This window comes from Strix uralensis, chromosome 3, assembly GCF_047716275.1.
Source record: "Strix uralensis isolate ZFMK-TIS-50842 chromosome 3, bStrUra1, whole genome shotgun sequence".
NCBI classification, from domain to species: Eukaryota; Metazoa; Chordata; class Aves; order Strigiformes; family Strigidae; genus Strix; species Strix uralensis.
This window is the reverse complement of record NC_133974.1, coordinates 70,307,390-70,317,894: the sequence shown is the minus strand read 5'-3', so window position 1 is coordinate 70,317,894 and position 10,505 is coordinate 70,307,390. Positions and strand designations below refer to the sequence as shown.

The 10,505-nt window shown below is 41.6% G+C and overlaps 1 long non-coding RNA gene across 1 annotated transcript; it reads right to left on the bottom strand.

The window, feature by feature from the left end:
- Positions 1-8,281: 8,281 nt before the first annotated feature.
- LOC141940935 (uncharacterized) lies at positions 8,282-10,496 on the bottom strand. Its single transcript, XR_012628165.1, has 2 exons — positions 10,229-10,496; positions 8,282-9,206 (listed from the first exon to the last, which is right to left on the bottom strand). It is a non-coding gene; the product is annotated as an uncharacterized LOC141940935 (long non-coding RNA).
- Between the last annotated feature and the right edge of the window lie 9 nt (positions 10,497-10,505).

The window sequence follows — 10,505 nt, the reverse complement described above, 5'->3', positions numbered from 1 at the left end:
GATTTCTTTGTATCTTTCCAGCCGCTTAATTCCTACCTACTTTCTTCTTCTTTTGGCTCTTGAGGTCTCTTGGAGTTCTCTCATTGGTGTGCACACAAAAATGTTTATACCAATCCACTTCTTCAGAACAAATGTCCCTCTGTTGTAGCCAGGACGAGCCCACCTTCTCCAGGTGGAGGGTGCCAGTAGTCACTTTTCCGGGATGCCGAGAGGAACTGACAGCAAAGGAGTACATATGAGGAAGGAACGTGGCTGTGAAGTTGAAAGTTCACCAGCCACCACATGTCACAAACGTCTGAACACATCTCCCTCTACCTTCTCTGCTCTGTCAAAGACAAAAGCTAGGGACATAATGCTGGTCTCCAACCCATTTGATTGCCCTCTGCTGTGACTCAAGGACAAATGTTTGCCTTTTAAGCAGCAGGAAAAAATCAACAAAGGGAGAAAGTTGATCTACCTGTAAAATGACTTTAACACAAGCAGGCGGATAAAGCTGGTTGGCATTTGGACATTTCAAACTATCTGAAATTGCCACATTCTGGGGTTTGTTTTCATTCCAAATTCCAAATGGAAAAATAAGGTTTTTCTGACATAACATTACAAGAAAAAGAAGAATCATGATTTCAGGTAAATCACAACCATTCAATTTTATTAAAACAAAAATACTGTGTCTTGATTTTGATCCTTTCATTATGGAAACACAAGAGGAAGCTGCAATGATAAAGGTGACTTGCTCTATTATAAGTGATACGTTGAATTAAATCAGATAAATTTCACAAACCAATAACCAGATCATTAGCTGGTGCTTAAACCTTAGATGCATTTTCATGAAAAACAATCATAAGTTTCAGTTTTCACATGAAAAATTTAGATTTTGGTGAAACAGGCTTTTCCAAATAAAAAATACATTTTTGGAAAAATTTTGCCAATTTTGAACATCCTCAAGGGTGTTTTAATCTTGGAGTTAAAATCTGCAGGCATGACTCAAAGCCCCAGTGAAGCACTGGGCAGAGGGGGTGTTGATCACCTGGTGACTGCACTGTTATCAACAGTGCCCAACCCTGCTGGAAACCAGGTCATTCCAGTGATTAAACTCATTTACAATACTTCAAACAGGAGAGTTGTTCTGAAACGATCACAGCAATATTGACTAAAAAGTCAATGAGATGCTGGGGAAATTAACATTGCACACTTGATACACTTAGAAATGCCATTAGCTGGAAACTCAGCTAATCCTACAGAATGGGGGCATGGAGACAGTGTGAGTTAGGAGCAAAGAAAGCATTCGACAAGGTGCGTGAGTAACTCCAGATGCCACTGGATTTTGCGTGATGCACGGACACTGAGGCAGTCTGGCCATTAGTCCCAGTTTAGCAATATGATTTCTGTGAGTGGAACAAACTGCTCAATTGGAGCGCTCACTGTTTAAAAAGAAATGGTTGGAGGGATCATCAATTGCTCTCAGGTTTACTTGGCAATGCTGGTTTTTTCCAATCTCCTGATATATTTCATAGCAGATGCGTACCTAGACAACAACCCCATACAAAAACAAGCTTAGGAATAAAGAAGTTGTCCTCATTTCTATTTTTTCTTTCTTCCTTCTTCTTTTTCCTTCTTTCTTTTTTTTATTTTTTCCTTTTTTAACTGTAAGTCTTTCTTGGGAAAAGCTTTTTCATAGCTGTCTACTGTCTTTCAGGGGACTTTATAACTGATCTCAGGAGATGTGTGGGTTCTAATTTATCAACAGATCAGAAAAAACTGTAACCAAACAATACAATAGTAATCCATTATCCATCAGAAAAAACACTTTCAAGATAAAGAAAAATCCTTTCACTCATTTTAAATATGGCTCAGTGACAGAGGCAAAACTAAAGATATAGAGCTTACAATGAACCCCTCAGATCTAATTGCTGGTGTATGAAGAAGGATTCTGCCTTTATGCAGTGACTGCAAGCACATGGGATGCTTTTTCTGTAGTACTTTTGTGTAGGCAGTTTGGGCCAAGGTGGATCCCTCTCAGTTTATTTGTAGGTCATCTGTCAATATTTTGTCTTTGGAGCAGTTCCTCTCACCTTGTGCTTTTCCAGCCTTCTCTCTTTCATCTGCAGCACATTACTCGTGTGTCAGGGCAGTCAACAAGCTGAGCTGCTGTGATTTTTTTTCTGAGCCTCTCTGTTCTCTCGTTTTCTGACATTCCTAGCATGAATAGGTGCACTAAGATAATTACGTTAATCCATCTAGCAAAACACCCAACTTATACATTTGAAGCTAATTAGATAAACTTCAAAATGGGTCATTTTTCAGCCCCTCAGCCTTCCCCTGCTTATGAGCATTACCCCTGAGGGGACTCTTTTTCAATCAGGTAGACATTTCTGGGAATGAGATCTAATGAATCCCTTTACCTCCTGAACTGAAAACCTCTTTTCATTGAGACTTAAGCAACTGAGGACAAATTCAGGCATGGTAGAAGTAGGAGCTCTCCCAAGGCAACAGTACTGCTTCTTTCTGCCTAGATTAGGTTTGACCCCATCTGCTGACAGAAGGCCAAAAGCTTTCTGTGAGCAAAAGTGTCGTGGGATCCTTTCTTCTCTGCTAAAGAAAGGCAAGGTAAGACTATAGCAATCAGTTCCCTTTACTGACATTAGGGCTACATGCAGATAAGATCTTTCAAATGAATAGTAAAGAGCCTTGCCAGAAATGGGTCTATCCTACAGATCCTGGAGCTGGATTGAATTTCACTAGTAGCAGGGCCTTTCTTCCCCCCAGATTTTTCAAAATGTTTCAGGCTGTCACAATAATGCTTTGTGATCTTTCAATGTGAAATGGTACTTTGTATTTTTAAAAATTATGAAAAATTATTAAAATATATATTATTTTTCTATTTCAATTAATAGGAGTTGAGCACAGTATTTTTATCGATTTCCAACTGGAGCTGCATTCCTGTAAGCCCTTGCCAAATGCCCAGTAAGAAACAATTCTGACCTCCACAGAACACACTGCTTAACTGAGAGAGACCAACAAAAGGCAGCAGGGGAAACAGAAGCACTTAGTTGCAGCAGGTTGAACAAAATGAAACAGCAACTCAGTGACAAATCTAGGATTCAGTCAAAACATTTAAATGACTCAGAGTCATGCTTCTTCTTTTACATCAGCAACATTACAAGAGATGAATACCACAGCAGACTTTTATGCTTTTGACAGAGAAAAGAGTGCCTGAGTATACTGCATTTTTGGGCAACAGTGGGGAAAAAAAAGACAGACTTTGGAGGGGGAAACAGAGAAAAGGACAAAACAAGCACAAATGTGAAGCATTACTCATAGCAAATGTAACTGGTGAAGTACACAGTCACAAGCCTGTGCTACTCTCTATCTCCTAGCTTTTGTGGCCTCTGCCAACTTAAAAGACAATGAAACTGCCCTCTAAAAATGGGGGGGTTTTATGCCAATGTGGTGCTAAGTGCATTTCCAAAGCACTAAATGTGAGTCTTATCAGGAAGAGTCCTACTTTATTAGTTAAGACTGGAGATGTGATGTATCTGGACTCAACAACCCTCAGCTAGAGCAGACTTGCTTTTTTCTTCCAGATCTTCCTGCATCTCCGAAGCAGAAGAGACTAAATGCTGCCCATGAACCTTACAGTGCTGAGCTCGGACATGTAGCCCTGCAACACAGGGCTGTAAAGCTGCTGGCCGGGCTGCAGAGGAGCCAGCCTTGCTGCTGCTGCTGGGACTGCACAGGAACAGATTTGCCATAAAGTTGGGTGTGTGAGGCAAAAAAATCATTGAACCAGTAAAACTGACACAGGCCTTTTGTTTTCTCTCACTCCAGAAGAAAAGGGTAACACACGCCGACTGCATGCGACCCACTGAGGCTCAATTGTTCCCTGACACAAGAACACAGATGAGCTTCTCGTACTGCTTCCCCCCATCTCTTTTCCTGTTCTGCCACTGTAATTTTAGAGGTGGAAGCAGATGAAAAAGGTTTTTCCATTGTAACATCAGGTCTTTTTTTCTATTGCCTGCCACAAGTGTAATGCCTTGTTATTTTCTGTTCCTTTTGCTTCCAGAATGAGCTCTGATGGGGCTCCCTAATGATAACAAACCATCACTGCAGTAATATTGATACCTGTTGTAATCACTGGCATTCTGGCTTTTCAATTTTCACTATTTGCCTTGGATCAAGTAGCTCTGTGCTAATGCAACAGAAGGTCACCAGATGAAGGGGTTGATAACAGAGAGGGACTGTTCTACTTAACATGCATGGAGGATTATGCTTTTCAGTCGTCCTCAAGCTAATCTTTCAAGTTGTCCTTTTTTGACTTTCTCAGTTTAATCAGTTTAATCTCATCTTCCCTCTTTTCTGATTACAAGGATTTTCTGTAGAAACCTTGCCTCCACAATAAGGACCACGTGGCAATTTATTCTTATATTGATTTCAACATCTCTTTTCCGCTACCAGGGCTCTGATGCAAGGGGGGAGGGTGGGAGCCAGAGGGGAAACAGAGGGTCCCTCTAGTGCCTCCTGCCTAGCAAATCCTCACACTTTTATTATCTGGGAATCTGAACACTCCTTTAATACACTCGAAGTCAGAAATGTCAGCCAGATTGGAAATACTCAACTGTGATTAAAAGTTAGTGGAGACAGTAAGAGTGATAAAGCATAATCACAAGACAAACTAAATCTGGGGCACTAGTAATCAAACTGTTCAGGCCACATTTCCAAGGGACTCTTTCATGGTTGCCATCACAACTGCTTACAGAGCAGAACATAGAATTTCTTGCCCCACAGGTGGGGAAGCCAGATGCAAGGCTTAGGGAGTTAAGCAGAGTGGCCATTCTGCACAGGTGGGTTTGTGCAGGCATTTGCACATTCATTTGTGCATGGAGATGTGACTGCACAGGCAAAATTCTCCTGCGTTTTTGTTTATCTCTCTAGAAGAGGAGGAATTCCCATAATTATTGATTTTTCTGGGTAGGAGGGATGAAGACTGCTTAGCACTGGATTGACATTTTACCTATTTATGTCTGCAATGTACAGTAAGAATAGAGAAAAGAAAGCAAGGGGCAATGTGCTTTTCCACTGTACACACTACCTAACCTTTGAATCAGGATGCTCCGGCAACTATAAAGAATAGCCAAGCAGGGAACAGGCAGCCCCGCTCCAAGAATAAGCTGATCCTGTCCAAAAAGAAAGTAAGAAGTCCAAGAGATAATTGCCACCTTGCCATTGCACCAAATAAAGGAGGAATTGTCCCAACCTCACACCCATTTTATTGCTTCTGCTTTAGACACTGCCTCTTCATCATATCTTCATAGTCTTTCATTCCACAAACATCTGAAATGTTTATCTGTAGTCTCACTCTCCCCCAGACACACACACTTCTTGACCTGTGAGTAGCACAACAGCATCAAGATGTGATTTGATGGAATGGGCTAGTGTATCTCTTTAGTCCTGTAAGCCTGCTCTATTTTTCCTACAAGTAATGAAGGATTTTGCTTTCTCTTCAGGGTTCCTGGAGATAATGATATACCATAGCCAGCGGAGGTGAACATCTGTTTTAAGAACTGTGAACTTACAGAGACCATTTGTCTATCTGATCTTCCTTTCTTGTTTTTCAGTGCGCTCTATCCATTTCTCTGTTAATTAAATAGATGTGAAATCACTAAACCACTGGGTCAAAGAAACAATTAAACAACAACTGAAAAACAAAGTGGGAGGGAGGAGACTCTCTTTTCTTTTTTTCCTCTCAGCTGATTCTGCTTGGTAGAAATTGCCCTACTTTTTGAGCATGCACTTTCTTTTCCTTTCACAGAAAGAAGACTGGGATTCATGAGGGCGTATCCACCTAATGACAATATGGTGGAGTTAACCCAAGAGAACAATGCATCCCATTAATCTGCTCATGCTTAATTGGTAAGTACAGTATGGGGCTGGCATTTCAAAGGCAGACGGTAAATGTACTTGAAGTGGTTGCTATTTAATTGATAAAACTGGCACACACATCGATACACCCTAAAAAAGACAACGAGGGAAAGCAACAACAAGTTATTATGAGTCACCTTTTCCTTTTTAATATTATCCATAGCAGCTATAGGCAAAAAATAATAAGCATGAAGCTACTGTCATCGACCTCTGCACATGCTGTCTGAGGAGAAAAGATCATCCCTCACCTGCCCTGCCCGATGCCCTGCAGCAGGCAGGAGCTGGGGAGCCTGGGAGCTGTGGGACATGGCAGAGTGGGGAATCACCACTCCAGTCCCACCAGGTAACTCTGCTGCCTCCTTTGCACACAAGTGTGTGGGCAATCACATGCTCCCCTGGGAGCTCAGCAGTGAAAGGGGGAAACCTCTGACTCAACTGGTGCCCCCACTGCACCCCTGCCTCTGCTCTCTGCCACACTGCAGAGAAGGACAGAAGCAGAACCACAAGGAGTCTCTTGTCCCTAAAGAGTACTGAGCAGGGTTGCTTTCCAGAATAATGGAGGACAAGCAACACACCTTTGTTCCACTAGCTGTATTCACCTTTAAACAACACTGGAGGATGTGGGACGGCTTTCCAGGAAGTTGAAAATCACCCCTTCATAAAGCAGAGCTCACCTTCCCCTACAGGCATGAGAAAAGGGAAGACTGCTAGAATACAAGTTCTTTGGCAACCCAATACTTTTATGACTAGGATATTACCTGTATGAAAATACATCCCACAAAACCACAAATATCTTTGGTAAAAAGTGAAGTCCCACACTGAACAAAACTATCACAAAAACAAAGCGAAGAAAAGCTAAGTTTTTTTCTCATGTCCTACCTCATTCTCACCACTGCCACCACCACTTCAGATCATCTGCACACAAAAATGTTAACTTTAGCCTCCCAGAAACCTCTTTAATAAGTTGTTCCCTGTAAATATGACAGATTAGTTCTTGAGCTTTCTGACTGAATTATTTTTCCCACCCCAACACTATCCATTGTGTGGAGGCTGCAGTCATAATCTGTGAAATGAATAGTACTTGTTATAGTCCTTATAAATAATCTTATCACATGAATATAGAAAAAATTTGCCCAGTTGAGAAATACAGCTCATGAGACTAAATTCTTGCAAAATAGTATTCCCCTGAAAAGGGTTTCAGCAGTGTGAAAAAATTAGATATAAGCAAAGAGAAAATGACATCCCTACAGTTCCCTGTGTCTGCACTTTCCTGCTGGATGTGACAAGGGTGTAGTGATCTTTATTCTTCTACATCCACAGCACAGCTGGTCTGTCCCTTATCTGGAAAAGACCAGATCTCCTGATGTGTCTTGAGCTCTCTAAATCCAAAAGCAGTGTTTCGCACCTGGTGCCTGGAAGGGAGGTTGGAGGTGGTGGGAACACAGGGATACACCTTGTGTGCAGCAGGGCCATGGTAGATGTATGGATTATAATTTGGAAGGGAGATGGGAGGAGAGACGAAGTGGGGCAGCCATAGCAGAAACAACCCATTTCTGTTGTTTCCAGACCATTACTATCACATCCTCAATTGCCTGGCAGATGTCCACTGTATCTGATCACTAAGAGTTGGACCTACACATTTTTTGGTCAGCTCTTTGTCTTTTCAAGTGCAATCTCCCCCTCTACTGAGCTGAAAGGATCAGGAGAATGTATCCATAAGGCTTCAGCAGCTGAAACCTGACAGGAGAAGGTAGTGACCACAGCACCAGGAGAGGTGAGAGCAGAGGGCTATGCGCAGAAAGCAGCACAGCAGTTTTGGAAGGAAAAGAAGCAGGGAACTTTTAAATTGCTGAGCATGAACTAGTTCTTACCAGAAAACTGGATTAAAAATAATCGTGTCTGTAAAATTACTAGGAAAAAAAAAAAAAAAAAAAAAAAAAGAAACAGTTGACCTCAGTTCATCTTTCCATTTTGAGGAGAAAAAGAGCCTGGAACAGTTCTAAGACATGCATTTCTATTCACAAAAGGTCTCAATGTAACATCTGCACCAGTGTCCAATCTGGATTTTCAAGTGAAATCAGCTTTGTGGGTCTGTTTGTGCACTCACAGTATTGGCAAATGAAGGCAGTATCACGTAACCCAGAGCCATACACTTTTCCCTAGTTGCCCTAATTGTGTTCTGCTATTAAATGATCATCATGCAAATGCTGAAAGGGGAAGAACTTGCATGGTAATGGAAATCCTCTCTGTTCCTGTAATCTATTTATTGAGGCTTTTCCAATTATTTTTATATTAAAAAAAAAAAGAGTAAGAAATATGAGTACAAAGAAACTACAGAGAAAAGGCATTTGTGATTGGATTAGTGAATCCAGAACAAAATCATCAATAGATGTCTTTATTATTAAAATAGAGTAGCAATTTTGGCTGAATGATTAGCCAAAATTTCAAAGCCTTGCAGAGTTGTTTCTATTAGCATAAGAAATCAGCAGCGTAAGTCAATTGTACTCTTGGCATAATCTTAAAATAATCTTGTTTACTTACCCCCCCAAAAAGGGAGGAAAAATTTCACCCAAGGCCCATTTTCCTGAATGCAATAAAAGCAAAAGCATCAGTAAAGACTGTTATTCTCCTTCAGGAATTCCCAGATCTGCCACCCTAGAGGGCTCAACGTCCAAGCCCTGCTGGCTGGCTGCTCCCTCTCTGCAGCATACGGCCAAGTCTTCTTATAAGACTCCTGCACTCTCACTAGCAGGCTTCAGCCAAGAACCCCTGTGTTTGTAGCAATGAGTTGCCCGTGCCATTGCCTAAGCTCTGATACACCATAGTTCTTTGTGGCACTGGCCCTCCACCAGAAGGGACCCAATAATTCCCCAGGAAGTCTGAAGGACATCACAGGCTTACCCGCATCTGCAGCGTGGGGAAGTGGGGAGGACCAGAGGCCACTCAGCAAGCCATCTTCAGCAATTTTTAGCTTGAGAAGGATACAAAAGATGCCAACAGCAGAGCTGATTCACTGCAGGCTTTGTCTGGGTAAATATCAAGTCCTTCCCTCCTGGGAGAGGTGTCCAGGTTTGCTTGTTCCATAGCACTTCAGCCATGGCACCAGACCAAGCATTCCACCTGGGAGCTGGGAATGTCTCTGTGTTCATAGTGGATCTGCTATATTTTACATTAAAATCTCCAGTCAGCTGATGTTGTCTCTCTATTCTTTCAAGGATCCTTTTCCTCATGTCTTGCATTGCTTCAGTGACGTCTCCCAGTCGATGTTTGCTAATTTTTTATTTCTAATAACAAGAATAAGGCATAAGATTTATTCAGGCTCTGTCTCTTAACTTGCCTCCTTCCCATTTATTTATTTTTTCTTTCTTTTTCCTGAAATAAGATCACCACATAAAATTTCTTCTGCTGCAGCACAGCAATTGGGTGTAACCTTTTACTCTGATTTGTCATTTCATTCCCGTATTAACTGTGTTGTGAAGACCTGTCAATTCCATTTATTGAACATCTTTAAAATCTGTGCTTGGTTAATGACTGAGGCAACTAAAACTCTGGTGCATGCCTTGGTTCTTTCTCAGCTTGAATATTTAAATGGGTTTCTTGCTGGTCTTAGTGCATTTATTCTATCTAAATTGCAATCTGTGCAGTCATTTGCCTGGCCTGATTTCTTTTTTTTTTTTCTTTTGCATGCTTCACATTCTCCTCATGAAACTCTGTTACTTGCATCACTCCTGTTTTATTATTCTTATTTTGCATATTCCATTTAAGATTTTGATACAGGTCTTGTTTTATTAAAACCATTTTCTTATAGAGTCTGGGGAGGAGGCTGTTGTATGAGGACAAGGTCAGGGTCTTGTCCTCATACAACAGGGGACACCCTTGTCCCCTGACCTGATCTAAGGTTTGTCTGTCACTTCTCATACTGTCCTGACAGTTACCCAAAGATTTCATCTAAGAACAGAAGTTAGAGGGGTAAGCCACTGCACATGGTTTGTCCCTTGCAACAAGATGTGTGTGACCTGACATAGTCCATGGAAGTGTAGCTTAACATTTCAAACATGCCCAGAGATAACAGTCATGCAGCAGGTGCTACCAAGTAAGTGTCTGATGAATGCTGCAGAATGCGTACTGGGAAGTCCTGTTGCTGGTACAAATCTGGTGCATCTTTATTTCCTGCTCCACTCTTCTTACAAAGTCATTCTTTGTGATAGATATATTAAACCATATCTCCCCATTACAACAGCAGTACTTTTCCATCACCTTTAATTATGTCAGATGCAGCATGCAGCTCAAGCTCACCTCCATTTACCTGATGCATTACTGTCATTTTGAAGGGCAGATGTTCTTACATCCCATGCTTCAACAAGCTCAGCTCTTTTCTATTGCTTTACAGAGACATGGCTCCAACAAGAGGTGCCACTTGTGTGTGACACACTGACTGGATCTGTACTCCACATGGCCACACACACAGATGCTTCTATTAAACTACTGCAGTTTGTCACCATTCTGCTTCAACACATCCACTGTACATTGGTTTTACGGCTCTACTTGGGATTGCTATTGCAATATTCTGGAGTATTTACCCG